This window comes from Mobula birostris, chromosome 1 (assembly GCF_030028105.1).
Source record: "Mobula birostris isolate sMobBir1 chromosome 1, sMobBir1.hap1, whole genome shotgun sequence".
In the NCBI taxonomy this organism is placed as follows: Eukaryota; Metazoa; Chordata; class Chondrichthyes; order Myliobatiformes; family Myliobatidae; genus Mobula; species Mobula birostris.
In genome coordinates, this window is record NC_092370.1 from 120,419,078 (window position 1) to 120,437,527 (window position 18,450).

Genomic DNA, 18,450 nt, shown 5'->3' on the forward strand with positions numbered 1-18,450 from the left:
AGCTCAGAGGCCTCGGCTTTGACCCTGCCTTGTGCAGCTGGATCCTGGAATTCCTGTCAGATCGCCGGCAGGTGGTAAGAGTGGGCTCCCTCACCCCCAACCCTCTGACTCTCAATACAGGAGCCCCTCAGGGCTCTGTACTAAGTCCCCTCCTTTACTCCCTGTATACCCATGACTGTGTTACCACTCACAGCTCTAATCTGCTAATTAATTTGCCGATGACACTACATTGATTGGCCTTATCTCAAACAATAATGAGGTGGCCTGCAGGGAAGAAGTCCTCTCTCTGACACAGTGGTGTCAAGGAAACAACCCCTCCCTCAATGTTGAAGAAAACAAAGGAGCTGGTTGTGGATTACAGGAGGACTGGAGACAGGCTAATCCCTACTGCCGTCAATGGATCTGGGGTTGAGAGAGTAAACAACTTTTAAGTTCCTTGGCATCCACATCACCAAGGACCTCACGGGGTCTGTACATACCAGCTGTGTGGTGAAAAAGGCACAATAGTGCCTCTTTCACCTCAGACAGTTGAGGAAGTTTGGTATGGGCCCCAAAATCCTAAGGACTTTCTACAGAGACACGATTGAGAGCGTCCTGACTGGCTGCATCACTGCCTGGTATGGGAACTGTACCTCCCTTAATCGCAGGACTCTGCAGAGAGTGGTGAGGACAGCCCAGTGCATCTGTAGTTGTGAACTTCCCATGATTCAGGACATTTACAAAGACAGGTGTGTAAAATGGGCCCGAAGGGTCATTGGAGACCCGAGTCACCCCAACCACAAACTGTTCCAGCCGCTACCATCTGGGAAATGGTACCGCAGCACTAAAGTCAGGACCAACAGGCTCCAGGACAGCTTCTTCCATCAGGCCAACATACTGATTAACTCACACTGATTTGAGTGTATTTTATGTTACATTGACTATTCTGTTTATTATAAATTACTATGATTGCACATAGCACATTTAGGTGGACATGCAACGTAAAGATTTTTACTCCTCGTGTGTGTGAAGGATGTAAGAAATAAAGTCAATTGAATTCAATTCAGTAATGTCTTTCTTGACAAGTGAGTTCACTCTGCTTGGCAGGTCAGACTTGTGGCTGTGAAAACAATCTTAGGTTCTGAGGCCACTTCCTGATAGTTGTACAAGTTGTCTAAGAGACTGCAGGAAGTGGTTCTGACAGGCCTGGACACCTTTCTTCTCCCTTTCTCTGGTTTTCTGTCTGGATCTACTTCAATCTTTGCTTCTCTCCTGGCCCTGGCTTCTTCCTCTCTTTATCCTGCTCTAGATCCCTATCATGGTCCTACTCACAGTCTTTCTACCCCTTCTTTCCTCTTCAACCTTTTTTCTTTCTTTTTCTCGTTTTCCTTTTATTTTCTAGTTTTTTGTGAGTATCTCTGAATTTGCTAATTTCTCAAGAAATTAGGTTTCATTTATCCCCTTCCATTTCCATAGCATTCTCCTCCTCCTTTTCCTTTTTTGTCCTTTCTAGGGTTGCATTTAATTCGCTGGAGTATTCTCTTATTAATCCTTCTGTTGGTTCCCATATGATCTGATCTCTTCACTTGGTTTCCTCATCCACAACATATTCTGACAAATCCACTGCTTTCATATCTTCATTGGCTCCTTTCTGTTTGGCCTTACATTCATCCATCTGGGCTTTGTCCTTTGCATCTACTTTTACAAGCAACTTTTGTCTCCCATTTGAACTTCATGCAATATCCTTAATGCATGCACAGTAGATTTTGGTTCTTTATATTGTACTCACACAAGTGAGTCCAAGTCCTGAAGCTTCTTGAACTCTCTTTTAGCTTAAAACCAAGCTATGTTTTGCAAGTAACTTTCTTATTAACCTATCTTTCTCATACGTGTTGTTTACAAAAACTGTTAAAGTCAGACCATTGCTTTTGTCACTTTCACGATTCCTCTGAGCAACATGGTCCTTCCTTCGTCCAATATGCTTTCCAACCAGAGGCACAGAGGGTGGCACCAACACCTATTTGTCCTCTGTAGACAATGGTTCATGGTGTACTGCTTTGAGACATTCGTGGCATCATACAGTACCTTTCTTAATTTGCTTTCAGTTGACTCTATTGCAAGGGATATGCATTTAACTGGTGGCTAGATCTCCAGTCATTTTTTAGTTGTTTTAGACAACCACATCCCCACAATGCTAGCCCTCTTGTTTTTGTTATGTACAAGCCCAATGTGACTTTTTGGTTGTTGTATTTCACTGTTACAAATGTTATTCTATTGGAAGTAACTTTTCTCTAGTACAAGTTCTTAGTTAGATATCTGCAGGCTTCAGTTCAGTATCTTTGAAATGCTGTTCAAACTCATTTTGTGGAATGACAGTAGCAGCTGAGCCAGTGTGCAATTCAGTTTTAATTAATTTGTCATTCTCTTCTGGTGTAAGCCGTATTGTTTATCTTCTGTTAGTTTTCAAATCGTAAATCTTAAGGCTATGCAGTCCCGTGTCACTCTCATCATCTGATTTTTCATCAACAGCATGCAATAACCTTTTTGCTCTTTTTCAAACTGCAACTTGACTTCTTATCTTTTCTCTTCCCTGTGTAGTCCGTTTATTTCTGTCTCCCCGACATATTCTTTGTATGTGTTCTGATTTGTTGCATTTTCTGTAAGCTTTGCTTTTAAACTTGTATGTGAGCCCTAACGGTAACGCAATTTGTTCGGTCAGCCCAGTTTCTGCTTAGGTGTTGAAGTTTTTTTCAAACTCACTTTCATTCCGGATTGCAACGCAATTCTGTCTCTGTTTGCTGTTTCCATTGATATGGTTATTTCAAGTGTTTTTTTAAATGTGAGCCGTGCTGCAGTTAAGAGTTGTTTTAGAATGCTTTCTTGTAAGATTCCACAAATAAATGATCTCTCAGTGCATGATTAAGCCCGTTATCAAACTGACAATTCTCAATCTCTTCAATTTGGCATGTATACCGAAATGAACTCTCCTTCCTTTTAATTCTGCTTATGAAACCTAAAGTAGTTCTGCAATCAACAATGGTTTTGGTTCTAAATATTCCTGTGGTACTTTCACAATATCAGCAAAGCTCATTTCGGTTGGTTTGGTAGGAGCAGTTAAACTTCTAAGCAAACTCTATGCATTTCCAGCCAGTGCACTCAGCAAAACTGGTACGTGTTTTTCATTGGCTATTCCATTTGCTTTAAAATACTGCTCAGTCCGTTCCATATACAATATCTGGTTATCTGTTGTGTAATCAAATGCATCAATCTTTCTGATGTTGCCAGCCATTTCTGTTCAGTTTGTTTTGTGATTATTATCACCTGGTACTCACTGTACCCATGGATTCTTCTGTTTTCTTCCTTTTTTTAAAAACACTATCGTCTTTCCTTTTGCAAAAAAAGGGCTGACTTGTTTTTAATTTGGCCATTGATCACTGTGCTTTTTAAAAAAACTAGAACACCTTGCTGTGCTTCAGTAGGTTGGTAGTCATCTTGGGCGTGTTTAAAACTTCCTCATTTCCACTGTAACGTTTTGTAACTCCAAAACATAAAACTAATTAAAAGGAAAACAAAGAAGCTGGAAATGTGAGTCTAACTTCGTTTTTTTACTTTAAGTGAAGTGTACACCTATCATGTAGTGGTGTGATGACATATGCCATTTTTGCACTTTTACAAATAATCAGCAATGCATTATATAAACAGCAAACAATCCTTATTTAAAACTATGTATTTTCAATATTTCTCAAATATTACTGAATTATTAAGTACCCAACAAATAAATACCCTGCCTGGCCTGTCCATTCCTACATCCATATCTATCTGTGTTCACTCAGAACTTTATTTTCTGTATTATAATTCCCTCCTCCTTTATCTACAGTCTGGGATCTCCTGACTACACCAGTGACCGCTCCAATATTGCCTCATACTTCCATCAGATATCTCTACTGCTCCAATCCCACTTGCATGTTTGAGCCTTGATTTTAATTGCTCCACTTTTGGCAGATCTACTTTCTTTATTCTTCCTGGATCTTAAGCTATAAAATTACTTGTGCAAACTTCAGTCTCTTTATGTTTTTAACTTTTTAAGAAGCTCCTTGAATCTACCTTCTCCGCGTAAGTTTTTGACTTCAGAATTGTTTTCTATTTATGTTCCGTTTGTTAAGTACTTTGAAATCTTTTGTTACATTAAAGATGCCAGATAAACGTTTAGGAAGTTGTTCTACTTTTAAACCAGACTCTAATAAAGAGAGCAATAAGTTCTGATGGAGGATCTTCGACCTAAACTGTTAACTGGTTTCTCTTTCCACAGATCCTACGTGACTGGCATTTCTGTTCTTTTTAACAAGTTTTTTCCCTGATATCCAAAGGGAACATAGAACAGTATAGCACAGGAACAAACCCTTTGTCCCATGAGGGTCAAACTAATTAGTGTCAAATTAATTAAACGAGTAATTAAACATCCAAGTAGCTAATCCAGAAGGTCCATATCCTCCATTCTCTGTACATTTGTTTATCTTTGTCTTTTATTTTTTATTTTTATTGGTTTTTTTACTATATATTGTATGATAATATATCATTATTATTTAACATCATAAAATATAATATTATTAATACGATTGCTGCTATCTAAAATATCTAAATGCCTGTCTTGCATTTAGTAGCATAGAGATAGCCCAGGAAGTTATTGACTAGTGAGTCTTACCTCAGTGGTTGGTAAATTGATGGAGAAGATCCTGAGAGGCAGGATTTATGAACATTTGAGGAGGGATAATATGATTAGGAATAGTCAGTATGGTTTTGTCAAGGGCAGATCGTGCCTTACGAGCCTGATTGAATTTTTTGAGGATGTGATTAAACACACTGATGAAGGAAGAGCAGTAGATGCAGTGTATATGGATTTCAGCAAGGCATTTGATAAGGTACCCCATGCAAGGCTTATTGAGAAAGTAAGGAGGCATGGGACCCAAGGGGACATTGCTTTGTGGATCCAGAACTGGCTTGCCCACAGAACGCAAAGAGTGGTTGTAGACGGGTCATATTCTGCATAGAGGTTGGTCACCAGTGGGGTGCCTCAGGGATCTGTTCTGGGACCCTTACTCTTCGTGATTTTTATAAATGACCTGGATGAGGAAGTGGAGGGATGGGTTAGTAAGTTTGCTGATGACACAAAGGTTGGAGGTGTTGTGGATAGTGTGGAGGGCTGTCAGAGGTTATAGCGGGACATTGATAGGATGCAAAACTGGGCTGAGAAGTGGCAGGTGGAGTTCAACCCAGGTAAGTGTGAAGTGGTTCATTTTGGTAGGTCAGTTATGGTAGCAGAATATAGTATTAATGGTAAGACTCTTGGCAGTGTGGAGGATCAGAGGGATCTTGGGGTCTGAGTCCATAGGATGCTCAAAGCTGCTGCGTAGGTTGACTCTGTGGTTAAGAAGGTGTACAGTGTATTGGCCTTCATCAATCGTGGAATTGAATTTAGGAGCCGAGAGGTGATGTTGCCACAAGAGGACACAGGTTTAAGGTGCTGGGAAGTAGGTACAGAGGAGACATCAGGGGTAAGTTTTTTACTCAGAGAGTGGTGAGTGTGTGGAATGGGCTGCCAGCAGCGGTGGTGGAGGCGGATATGATAGGGTCTTTTAAGAGACTTTTGGATACGTACATGGAGCTTAGAAAAATGGAGGGCTATAGGTAAGCCTAGTAATTTCTAAGGTAGGGACATGTTTGGAACAACTTTGTGGGCTGAAGGGCCTGTATTGTGCTGTAGGTTTTCTATGTTTCTATTCTGCCCCCCCACCCCACCTCGATAAGTAACTCTTATTAGTGACAAAGTCCCATTTTTGGACTCCTCAATAATAGAAACATCTTCTCTACATTTATCTTATTCCTAAACTTTTATTAGATTACCCAGTGTCAGATTTTCTTTTCATAGACAAAAGATGGATCTTGATCAATCTTTCCTAATGGGTATAATCTCTCAATTTATTGCAAGATTCAGTAAGTTGCTTTTGTGAGGATCCTGTGAATTGAAATTAAAAGTGAGGTGCCAGAAGTGCGGCAAAGTAATGGGAGAAATCAGCATTCTCCAGTAACGGAACAGGCTGCAGGACTGCAGGGAAATCCAATGTGCACAGGTCACAATGAGTTCGACTGGGAGAACAAGGTTCACCTTTAGTGTATCAGAGGCTCATTCAAGTGTCTGATATGGGATAGAAGCTGCCTTTGAATCTTGTGCACATGCTTTCAAAATTTTGTATATATTGTAGAAGTAAGCTGATGTTGGATATTGATAATGATCATAATGTCCAGATGATGATGTATTGCTAAAGTATATAAAGTAAAAATAGCATGGGCAAATGAAAAAGGGTATTTATAGCAACCATCATAATCCCTGAGCACTCCCACACATTATGGTCTCCAATCATAATATGGTTCTAGGAATTAGGATATCTATAGGTATGTGGAGACCCTTGGAAAATAATGCAGAAGAAATATTTGGACCGTTTTCCAGAGAATGAAGAAATTAGGAGCAATTATGACATCAAATACATCAAATGAACTTCATGTAAGAGATGATGAGTTACTACTTCAATTTTCACATAATATTCAGTTACCTATCCTAATGAAAGTGGATTTCAGCTTTTAACTAAAAGAAATTGGCCAAGTCACGATTCAAGGAGAGATGATTATAAGAAGGCGCCAAAGGCCAAGGTCAGTGAAATGGACTTAAGAGCAACCTCAGCCAGCAAAGGGTACAACAGAACTTAAGTTCTTTTTTCATTTCTTAACTTGTTTTATTAATTCCAATCGGGCACATGATGAATCTTGATAGGTAGAGCTAGAAGTAAAAACATTGTAACCGTTGATGTTACTATTTGTAAAGCAAAAGTGCTGAATGCCTGCAAGAGAAGTGTCAAGATACTTCTGAAGATATTAAAGCATTTTGGCAGATTGCTGCCGTTATAATGTGTCTGTGTTATTTTATAAAATGCTAACATGGCTGGAAACTGGGCATTAGATTTCTTCATCTTGAATGGTGTGTGGCTGAATGTGCTGTATAAATCAGAAAGAGGAAAAATCATTTTGTGTTTACCGTAACATTTACAAGCCCCTGTTTTGTTCCCTTCATGTCAGGAAAGTCATGGCTCTTCATTGACTTTCAAAATCTTCTCGACCAAGCATTGTTCACATTTCAGGTTTAACATTTGCGGGTTTTTTTGTTTTCGTTGTAAAGGGCAGTGATGTCCAGCTGACATGATCCGTTTCAACAGCATGATGCTTTCAGGTTTATATTTCTAGACATGCAAGTTCCAGTCAGCCTCGGAGGCTGCAAAACAATTCACACAACATTTGGTTCTTCGATCTGTCTCTTCATTTTTTACTTCGAAGTGTGGCTTAAGGTGGCTTTCGCACATTTCATCCTGTGTCTTTTTAGTGTACCAAGCCATTAAAAACATTTCAGAAAACTTTGTCAGCCAAGATGTATGAAATTTTGTTGAAATCAAATCCAGTATCAGGCGAAATGATATGACACTCATTAAGTTTAAAATGCTCTCAGTTTTATTTTTCATTGACTAAAATATACCTGCTTCCTATACAGCAATATAATCTACTCAAAATGTGCATCTCTGTTTACAGAAATAGTTAAGCATAGCTAATTATCCAAGTTCTGAATAAATCAATGAAAATCTTCAGGATTAATTAACTATTGTATATTCCCATCAATTTAGGAATTAAATAGTACTGAAGAATATCATCTTTATTGCGTGCTGGATTTGATCTTAACAAATTCTTTCCAGTTGCTTGACAAAGTTTTCAATTTACTTTTATGGGCTGTTAATGTCATGCTTTAATATATAGCTTCAGAGTTCAGTTAATGGGTCATGGGGTTGTTATGATGCTTCCATATTTTTATTTTCTTTCTCATTGAATAAAGAGCGGGTGTGTGGAATTTAGCTAAAATAAAACTCTAACTATTAAAATGAATGAATGTCATATCATTCAATTCACAACTGCACCATTTTAACTAGGTTTTCTCCACCTGTCTTTCATGTGTGATCACGTGCATCTATGAAAATAACTGCGTGACACACTAACAGAATTATAAGGCTGTATATTATGTTAGGAACTTAAAACCCTCATTCAGTTTCAGCCAAATCATAATAGTTATCAGTTGTCTGATGGTTTGTTCAAAATAATGCATTTGGATGATATCATTCACTTCCATCATTTGTACACTTGGATGTAAGGACAGTTCAAAGTACACTTAGAAGAAGTGAGATTATGGCAGAAGTTTTCCTTATCACTTCAAATTTTTTGTAAAAAGTAGCTATTTTCAGAAATTTGAGTTGAATGGCAGAACAAGAGAAAAACTTTAAGGAGGGATTAAGAATCACAGAGCAATGCAGCACAATACAGGCCCTTTGGCCCAACCATTCTACATCAACCATTTTGCCCAATCAGCTAGTTCCAATGGCCCATATCTCTCCAAGCCCCTCCCTTTCTATCCAGGTGCTTCTTAAATGATATTACTATACCTGCCTCAACCATTTCCTCTAGCAGCACGTTCCATATACCCTCCTTTCTCTGTATGGAAAAAGTTGCCCAGCAGGTCCCTTTTAAATCTTTTGCCTCTTACCTTAAACCTATGCCCCCGGTTTTAGATTCCCCTACACTGGGGAAAAGATTGATACTGTCCATCTTATCTATGCCTCTCAGAATTGAAAACCTACCTAAACTTAAAATTAATTTTAAAGCATTAATTTAAATCAAAGCATCACAGATGAAATAGTATTATATTTATTTTAGAAATGTTTGTTTCTGTCTGTCAATCTCTTTTTTAAGCAACAAGGTTTTTGTACTTAAACAGTGAACAGGAAATGACCAGAGGGGTTATTCCAAGTGTAATGTGTACACGACTGATGCTAATACTTCAGAGAACTGCACTATAACATAAAACATCATATTAATCACTGGCTTCTGTGACGGCTCAGCAATTAAGCACGAGAGATGGTAATGCATTGAAGAAATGAAAGACTTGCCTTCATGTCAAGTTGTCACAGTGCTTCACTTTTGTTATCACTATTCAAAAGTGGGAAACACATGCATTCAGCAAGATTCTTTAAGTAGCCATTGCCAATCCATTTTTGCTTAATCACTTCCCTTTCTAATAAACTGGGTATCTCTGTGCCTATCTTATTGTTGGTCTTTTCCTTAACTTTGTCTTTTTGAATACAATTACAATTTGCAGAAGTGCTCTCTCACTGATATTCCTTCTACCGTTCAGGTCTATTCCCTAAATCCAGGATTTTCTTCTGTTCTCTGACATCACAACCCTCCCAAAGCTGTTCTGCCTGAATATACAGGTAATGCAGAAGTTAAGTTACTGGACCAGCAACTTGGAAGCCCAGAGCTTGATGCCCACTATGAATATTAAATGCAGTAATAATCTGGAATTCACAAAAGAAGATGCAATTAATAATGCTGACTACAGAACTCTGTCTGATTTATCAACATCCTTACCCAGTCTATTTGTGACTGCTGACCTATAGTGTGATTGATTCTGAAATCGCCTAACCTGTTAATCAGCTCAAGGGCAATTAAGGATGGGCAATAAGTGAATTAGTTAATGTAACACAAACGGCCTGTCATTAAGGTTATGTCAGCAGTGGTTGAAGTCCCCACTTCAGAAACCTAATTTTTAAAGTCCAGATTACTAATGTCTACTATAGAATATGGGGACAGAGTGAAGAGATTTGTGTGAATTAGCCATGGTGTTGACAGCACAGAGGAAAGTTTCTGAACACTAAATTATGCAGAGAAATAAAACCGCTGGAGGAACTGAGCAGGTCAGGCAGCAGCTATGGCGGGAAATGGACAGTTGACATTTTGGATCGAGACCCATCACCTGGACTAAAAGATAGAGGGGAGAGAGCTGGTAAAGCCAGAGGGTTGCAGCGAGGGCTTCAAGGGTTAGGTGGATCCAAGTGAGGATGGTAATAGGCAGATAAAGGAGGGAAGAGTGGAAATAGTGGCAGAGGGTGGAAAGTGATCAGTGGAGATGATGGAATCTGATTGCAAAGGAAAGTGGAATATTGGATTCAGTAAGGCAGATGAGGTGGGCAAATGGAACAGTTAGGGGAGGTGATCCAGCGAGAGGCAATTCCATTTGTTCCTCCCCACTAATCTGCCCCGGCACTTATCCCTGTAAGCGGCAGAAGTGCTGCACCTGCCCATTTACCTCCTCCCTCACTCCATTCAGGGCCCCAAACAGTCCTTTCAGGTGAGGCAACACTTCACCTGTGAATCTGCTAGGGTCATCCATTATATCCATGCTCCCTATGTGGACTCCTGCACATTTATGAGACCCAATGTAGATTGGGAGACGGCTTTGTTAAGCACCTCCACTCCATCTGCAAAATGCAGGATTTACCCATGACCAGCCATTTTAATTCTATCCCCATTCCCATTATAGCATGTTAATCCACATCCTCCTCTTATGCCAGGATGACAGCACTCTCAGGGTGGAGGAGCACCACCTCATATGCTGTCTAGGTAGCCTCCAATCTGATAGCATGAACATTGATTTCTCAAACTTCCAGTAATCTTCTTTCCCCTCCTATTCCTGCTTCTTCAGTTCCCCATTCTGGTCTCTTACCTCTTCTCCTCACCTATCCATCACCTCCCACCGCCCTCCTTCCCTTTCTCCCGTGGTCCGCTCTCCTCTCCTATCAGACTCGTCCTTCTCCAGCTCTTTACCTTTTCCACCTATCACCTCCCAGCTTCTTACTTTATTCCCCTCCTCCACCCACCTTCCCCCTCAACTGGTTTCACCTGCCAGCTTGTACTCCTTTCCCTCCTCCACCTTATTCTGGCATCTTCCACCTTCCTTTCTGGTTTTAATGAAAGGTCTCAGCCTGAAATGTTAGCTGTTTATCCATGCCCATAGATCTTGCCTGTCTGTTGTGTTCCTTCAGCATTTTGTGTGTGTTGCTCTGGATTTACAGCATCTGCAAAAATCCCTTGTGCTTATGATTCAGTGAGAGGTGCACATATGTAATCGGCAGATGTAATGTACAGAGAAGGGAAATAAAGAGTGTGATGGGAAAGTGGGGAGAGTGTAGAAGAAACTGGGTAGATTAGCTGGAATGGTCAGTTGAGCAGCAAAGTGGTGAATAGAACTGAGTGTGGAAAAGTGCCAGTTAATGCGCGTAGAAAGGTGCGGCAAACAAAAGATTATCTAGGAATGGCTGTATGCTGAAGGGTGCAGAGGAACTGAGGACCTTGGAGTATAAATGTCCATAAATGTTGCAGGAGAAGTCAGTAAGGTTCTTAAAAGGATATAGAGAATGGTTTCCTTTTGTTAGTAAAAACTTTGAATATTGAAGTGGAGGTTATGCAAGCCAGAACTGCATGCATCATGACTTTGACCATGACTTGTCTGCTGTATGCAATTCTGGCCAGGCGTGAGAATGGCCAAGGCTGGAAAATTGATGCCAAGAGGAAAGATGGTTTATATTGGGTTTGTTTTCTTTGAAACAGGAGGCTAAGAGAAACTTTATTGAAATGCATAATATTATGGAGGCATATTTAAATAGGAAGGCTCTGGTTCCATTAGCAGAGGAGTTGAAAATCAAGGTCTGTAGTTCTAAAGTACAGCCAAATGTATTCTCATACCTGATCTCTAACTAGTCCTGTAAAATGTGTCTCAGAAAGGCAACATTAATTATTAAGGACCTCCAGCGCCCAGAGCATGCCCTTTTCTCAATCAGGTAGGAGATACAGAAGCCTGAAGGCACACACTCAGTGATTCAGGAACAGCTTCTTCCTCTCTTACCATCTGATTCCTAAATGGACATTTAACCCTTGGACACTACCTTACTTTTTAAAATATACAGTGTTTATGTTTCTTGCATGTTTCTTGCACGTTTCTATTCAATACTGTAATTGATTTACTTATGATTATTATTATTTTATTATTTTTTTCTCTTCTATATTATGTATTGCATTGAACTGCTGCTGTTAAGTCAACAAATTTCATGTCACATGCCGGTGATAATACACCTGATTTTGAAAGCCTTCAGCAAAGGGGCAAAGAGACAAGTAGAGATGGTCAGTGAAGGCATAGAAGGAATAAGCAAACCCTAATGATAAGTGTGTTGAGCTCTCAGGTGTTGTTGAGGAATAGCTTGCTAAACAGAACCCAGAGATGAATGGCTTACTAAATGGAACACAACTATTGTTGTCAAAATTTAAGATGGTGGTGACAAGGCTTGTAAGAGTGAGATAGATCAGCTGGTGGAGTGGTGTTATAGCAACAAACTTGCATTCAACGTCAGTAAGACCAAGGAATTGATTGTGGACTTCAGGAAGGGGAAGTTGAGGAACACACACCAGTCCTCACTGAGGGATCAGAAGTGGAAAGGGTAAGCAATTTCAAGTTCCTGGGCATCAACATCTCTGAGGATCTATCCTGGGCCCAAAATCTCAATGCAATTACAAAGCAGGCACGGCAGTGGCTGTATTTCATTTGGAGTTTGAGGAGAATTAATAAGTCATCAAAGACACATGCAAATTTCTGCAGACGTACCGTGGAGAGCATCCTAACCGTTGGGTATGGTGGGCAAATTCTTAAGATCGGAAAAAGATGCAGAAAATTGTACACTTAGCCAGCTTCATCATGGGTGCTAGCCTCCTCAGCATCCAGGACACCTTCAAAAGGCAATGCTTCAAAAAGACAGCATCCATTATTAAGGACTTCCATCACCCAGGGCATGCCCTCTTTTTATTCTTATCATCAAGCAGGAGGTACAGACTGAACAGTTCAGGACCAGCTTCTTCCCCTCTGCCATCAGATTTCTGAATGGACAATGAACCCATGAGCACTCCCTGACTTCTTTTTGTACCACTTACTTAATCTTCTTTTTAAATATATGCTACTTATTGTAATTTATAGTTTTTATGATTATATATTGCAATATACTGCAGCCGCAAAACAATACTTTTCATGACGTGCCAGTGATATTAAACTTGATTCTGACTCTGATTCTGAATTTTGACCTTTGGTTTTGTCACAAGGGACTGGGCTACTGCAAACACAACTATGGTAAAATAAGAGTTCTGAGGAGTTTCACCTAAGAGTAGTTTGCTGGTGCTTGGCATTAGTGAGGTGAAATGTTTCAACTGGTGAATCCCCATAGACTAGAAGCTGTCTGAGTGTGGTTGTGTAGAGTTTGGTTACCAGTCGAATTTCTGCTGGGTACATTGAGTGTTGAATAATAGAACATCTGCCTCTGTATTTCAGTAGCTTATTTGGAAACTTAAGAATGGGGCTTCTAGTGTTTCAGGTAATCCAATTAGCCCCCAAACTCTCCAGGGTCAAAATAATATAAAAACAGTACTTCGTGTATGATTTGCGTACTTTTGGTTGACCTCTTCCCCTCTATGATTTCAGGCAACTTTAATGGCCTTAAGGTTTTAACAAAGTGCTGAAGGTCTTTCTTTTTATCCTAACCCTGCATAGGTGTCAGACAAATGTGGAAACTTTCTATTTGTGGATGTCTGAGCACTCATTTAATTTGAGGAATTATTCAAACAATATGATGTGTTTGCAAATTGCAGAAGTATTAGTTTGACCAAAAAGTGCTCAGTTTACAAAGTGAGTCTAAATATAATAGAAATGCCTTGCAGAAAGACAGATTTGTGTTTGTGTGATTGCTTTCAACATCAGTCTGTTTTAGTTTGCTCTGACATTTTCATGTCTGTGCATTTTCTGCTCATGATATTTTGACTGCTTTTGAATGATATCCAGACCTTCCCAATCATACTTCCCCAAGGACATATTCGTGAGCATTGCTCACATTGCTTGTTTAGGATGATATACATACAGTATATTACATTAATGTCTATAAAGCACAGCTTGAGAACAAAAATATGCAATCCACTTCCACAAAATATCATTGCTGACATCGCACAACACTATAATTTATTTATTTTAAACTCCTAGAGACCTTTTAATTTGAATAAGTTTTGTTAACCATATTAATGAAGGTAGAATATGTTAGGTGAATCTGTTCATCTTATTAAAAAAACATCTTCCCACAGAAATAAGGACAACTTTGTATATTTTTTTAACATTGCATTAATCAGACACAATTTTAAAGCATGATAGTTTATAAATGGTTGTTGCCATTGGAGTACAAACTCCATTTGAAAATAATGAAACCCTTGAAAAAGTAAGAAGGTGTTGGAACTGAGTCGTGCATAATGCCAGCACTCGAATGTTGTGGCCAGAGGGATGCAGGAGGTGCACAATAGGGGGTTAAAGGTCATGTTGCTGTTTATACACTTTTTTCTTGGAATAGGGATTAATTGATTTGACTATTTACTGTTAATACTAGTGAGTTGCACTTTAGGTAGATGTAGATATTAGATGGCTATGTTAAAACTCGAAGCTTGTGCAAGTGAATGTCCACTGGATAAATATTTGATAGATTGAGACATACAGTGATATGGAGAAATGGCACAGGTTGACAAGGTGGTAAAGAAAGCATTATGGTGCTTGCCTTCATCAGCCAATGTCTTGAGTACAAGGGTTGGGGTGTTCCGTTACAGTCATGTAAAAAATATTGGTTAGGCTACATTTGGAGTATTGTGTACAGTTCTGGTCAGCATACTCAAGGAATGATGTGGTTAAGCGAGAGGTGCAGAAGAGATCCACAAGGATGTTGGCTAGATGGGAGGGCTTGAGTTGTCAGTAGATATTGGATATGCTGGGTCTGTTTTACCTGGAACAAAGGCGTCTGAGGTTGATGTGATAGAAGTATATAAAACTATGAGACACATAGATAGGGTAGATAGCCAATGTTTTTTTCTCCATGATATCATGGGAAAGAAGATATAAAGCAGCATCTAAAGCTGGAGGGCATAGGTTTAAAGTGAGAGGACATCTGAAGAGTACATTTTTAACAAAGAGAAGTTGGTATATGGAATGAGCTGTCAGAGGAGAATGGTGGAGACAGGAACAATAACAATATGTAAAAGGCATTTGGACAGGTACCTGAATGAGTAAGGCAGAGAAGAATATGAAATAAATGCAATAAATTTGGATTAGGCACGATGGTAATATTGAAGTGGAGGGCTGAAGGACCCACTTCCATGCTGTATAACACTATGACTCCAAGAAGAGTTGAGGCCAACATAGTTCAGTCATGATGATATTAAATGGTAGACTGAGCTTGATGGTCTACTCCCACACTAGTTTCTTACCTTCCTCTATTGAAAGATAGCTCTTGTTTGCATATTCTGATCACAGAAGGTCACAGGAAACTGACGTTTCTTAAGTTAGTAGTGGATTATCTACGGTTGGCTCAGCGGGGAAAATATGCTATGAAGAAATATTTGGACCACTTTTTGGATGACGCGTGATACCTCGCTGCTTTTTCAGACTGAAGTAAAAGATTCAATGGTATTCTTCTGAAACAGTGCTTCCCACCTGGGATCCGTGGGTAAAGGAAGTTGGGAACCCCTGTTCTGAAGGATCCGTGGTATCCTGGCCAGTACTTATCCCTCAGTTCATCAGCAAAAGAGATCATTCATTTGTTATCAATGAGCTGTGCACACGTTTCCACTGCAGGGTGTAACAAAGCCTCACCAGTATCTCATTGTCTGTAAAAATCTTTTGGTGCTTCTGGACAAAGATAAGAACATTCTGTTTAAGTGTAAATCCATTTCAATATTGAATTGATTTTTTACTGTATTGGTGCATGCACCGAGGTGCAGTGAAAAACTTTGTTCTGCATGCCATCCATATAGATCATTTCATTGCAATAGTGCACTGAGGTAGTACAAGGGAAAACAATAACTGGATAAGGTGTTCCAGTTACAGCAAAAGTGTAGGGCAGGCAGACAGTAAAGTGCAAGATCATAATAAGGTAGATTGTGAGGTCAGGAGTCCATAATATTGTACTAAAGGACCATTTGATAGGCTTATAATGGCAGGCTATAGACTATCCTTGAACCTGGTAATAGATGCTTTCAAGCTTTTGTATCTTCTCCCCAGTTGAATGGGGAGAGAAGAGAGAATATCTGACGTGGATGGGGTCTTTGATTATGTTGGCTGCCAACAGGTCTTGCAAGTCTTTAAAACTTGGCCATCAACACCTCCATCAATATAACTATTAAAACCATGATAGAAACTTTGCAGGCACAGGAGATTCTGCAGATGCTGGAAAGCTTAAGCAATGGGGCTGCTAGATCCTTGCTGCTTGTAACTTCAGTGTTCAGCTGCTCTAAATATTTGCTTCATGGTGGGCGACAGTTTACTCTGCAAGTCACATGCATACTTGCCCCTCATTATTTACAGGTCGTTTTGCAAACCTTTTGGCAATTTGCAATCTCATGCTGGTAGCAAGTCAAGCCAATTTCTAAATATGCCTGTTGCTTCACATGTACCCAAGACCTAAAGCCTGGAGCCGGAAGAAAATTTCTGATGTTCTACCCAACCTACCACACAATGTTTATTCATTGTTCAGGAATTTTATAGTGCAGAGAGAAAGATTTTTTAAAAAATCAGTAGGAATACATCTACCACAAGTTCTTTACACGCAAGGACAATAACTTTAAAAACAAAATTACTTAAGTTGAATATTCAAGAGTGAGTTCAGTGACAATTTTTGCACTCATTATTAATTTCTTTTGGGCCTTATTGTAGTGTTTTGGCCCAGCCGGTTTATCTAATGTTCAGTACAAGCCACTCTGCAGTCTTCTCAAGTCTTCCTCTCATTGTGTTCTAATGATCGAAGTCGAGTTTATTGTCGTATGCACAAATATATGTACGCACAGCTGCAATGAAAAACTTAATTGCAGCAGCATCACAGGCATGTAGCATGCAATAAGCAGCCTTCACAACAAAAGCATAAAATTTTATGTAAATTATGCATAATTTTTACAAGAAAGAACAAAATTAGATCAAGATTCAAGATTCAAATCTATTTATCACATGTATATTGAAACATGCAATGAAACATGTCGGTTGTATAAACAACCAATCCATCTGAGAATTTGCTGGGTGCAGCCCACAGGTGTTGCATTACATTTTGGTGGCAACGTAACATGCCCACAATCTTTGTTAGAACAATACAGGGCACAACACAACAGAACACAATAATCAACAAAACAACAGCAAAACAAGCCGTGTTCCTCCCTCCCACATACCTACACGTAAGTTCAGTCCTCCAACTGCAGGACAGGCCATCTTCAGTCTCCAGCTGACTCAGCCTCGGACTTGCAGACATTGGGTCTTCAAATTCACCAGAGGGCTTGCAGAGATTCGCAGACTCCAAGCTCCTGCCAGTGGGCTTCAACATCCGGACTTCAAATCGACTCTATAAGCTTGATATTTATCCCAGAACTTGCCAATTACTGAATACTAGGCCTTGAACTCTGACCTCAGCAATTTGCATACCCAGTGGGTCATTGGACTTCGTTCGTTCTGCCCGCCCAGAATTCCGCCTCCAGAACCCACCAATAACTCGCTGACTCTGGGTGGGGTGGGGGCCATTAGTCCTTATCCACACTTGTCTGCTGGCTTGACATCCAACCACGGATGTCTTACGTCCATGTACTGGCCTTTGAATGCGGAGTGGAGGCTCGGACTTTGGCTTGACCTCTAATTTCCCTGCATCCCTGTCTCTAAACCCTAACCTGTCCCCAAAACCACCCCTGCAAGCCTGAGAAAAAAATCTGAGCTGCGACCTCAATGGAAACCACAACTCAGAACCATCTTGGTTGTGTTGTAACCCAAAAGCAAAATCCATTGTAGGGAAAAGTTATTGCTGAGTTGCTATTCTAAGTTAGTAAGTAGGATTTTGCTATTTGGTTTCAGAACTAAAGGGTTGAAGAGAAGTAGCTGTTCTTCAACTTAATGGTATGGGACTTCAGGCTTCTGTAACTCCTGCCTGATGGTAGCTGTGAGAAAACGGCATGGCCCAGAAGACTGACAGATAATTAGATTACAAATGGGTGGTCTCTGTTCTGAAGTCTACCTCTATTTATATCCTTCTATTTCTTTCTATCTTTTGTGGTTTATCAGGTTTCCCCTTCAATGCATCAATGTTTTTTTTGTCTCAGCTACTGTCACTTAACTTCCTCTTGTTAAATACTTGGTCTTATGTTTCTCTGTCAAGTCTTCAAATGTCCTTCTAATCATGCTCACATTTTTTTGTTGTCCTCTAAGTGACCATAAGTCAATTCACTGCATGCTTCCAGCAACTTGACTGACATCAAAGAGCTGGGTTTGTTGAATAGCAGAACCCAGAAATACATCATGCTATGTTGATGCAACTTTGTGAAAACCTGCTGTTCTGCTTCCTGGACATAGATAGAATATCAATAACAACTTTTCAATATGATAATAATTGTGTATTTTTGCAAATATTGAACTGTGATCTATATTAGTTACCACAAAACATAATACAA

General features: G+C 39.7%; 1 protein-coding gene across 1 annotated transcript in view; it reads left to right on the forward strand.

Annotated features, from left to right (window-relative positions):
- The window catches only part of znf407 (zinc finger protein 407), a 507,704-nt gene that overhangs the window by 173,993 nt on the left and 315,261 nt on the right, over window positions 1-18,450 (forward strand). The gene's annotated exons all lie outside the window — the stretch shown is intronic.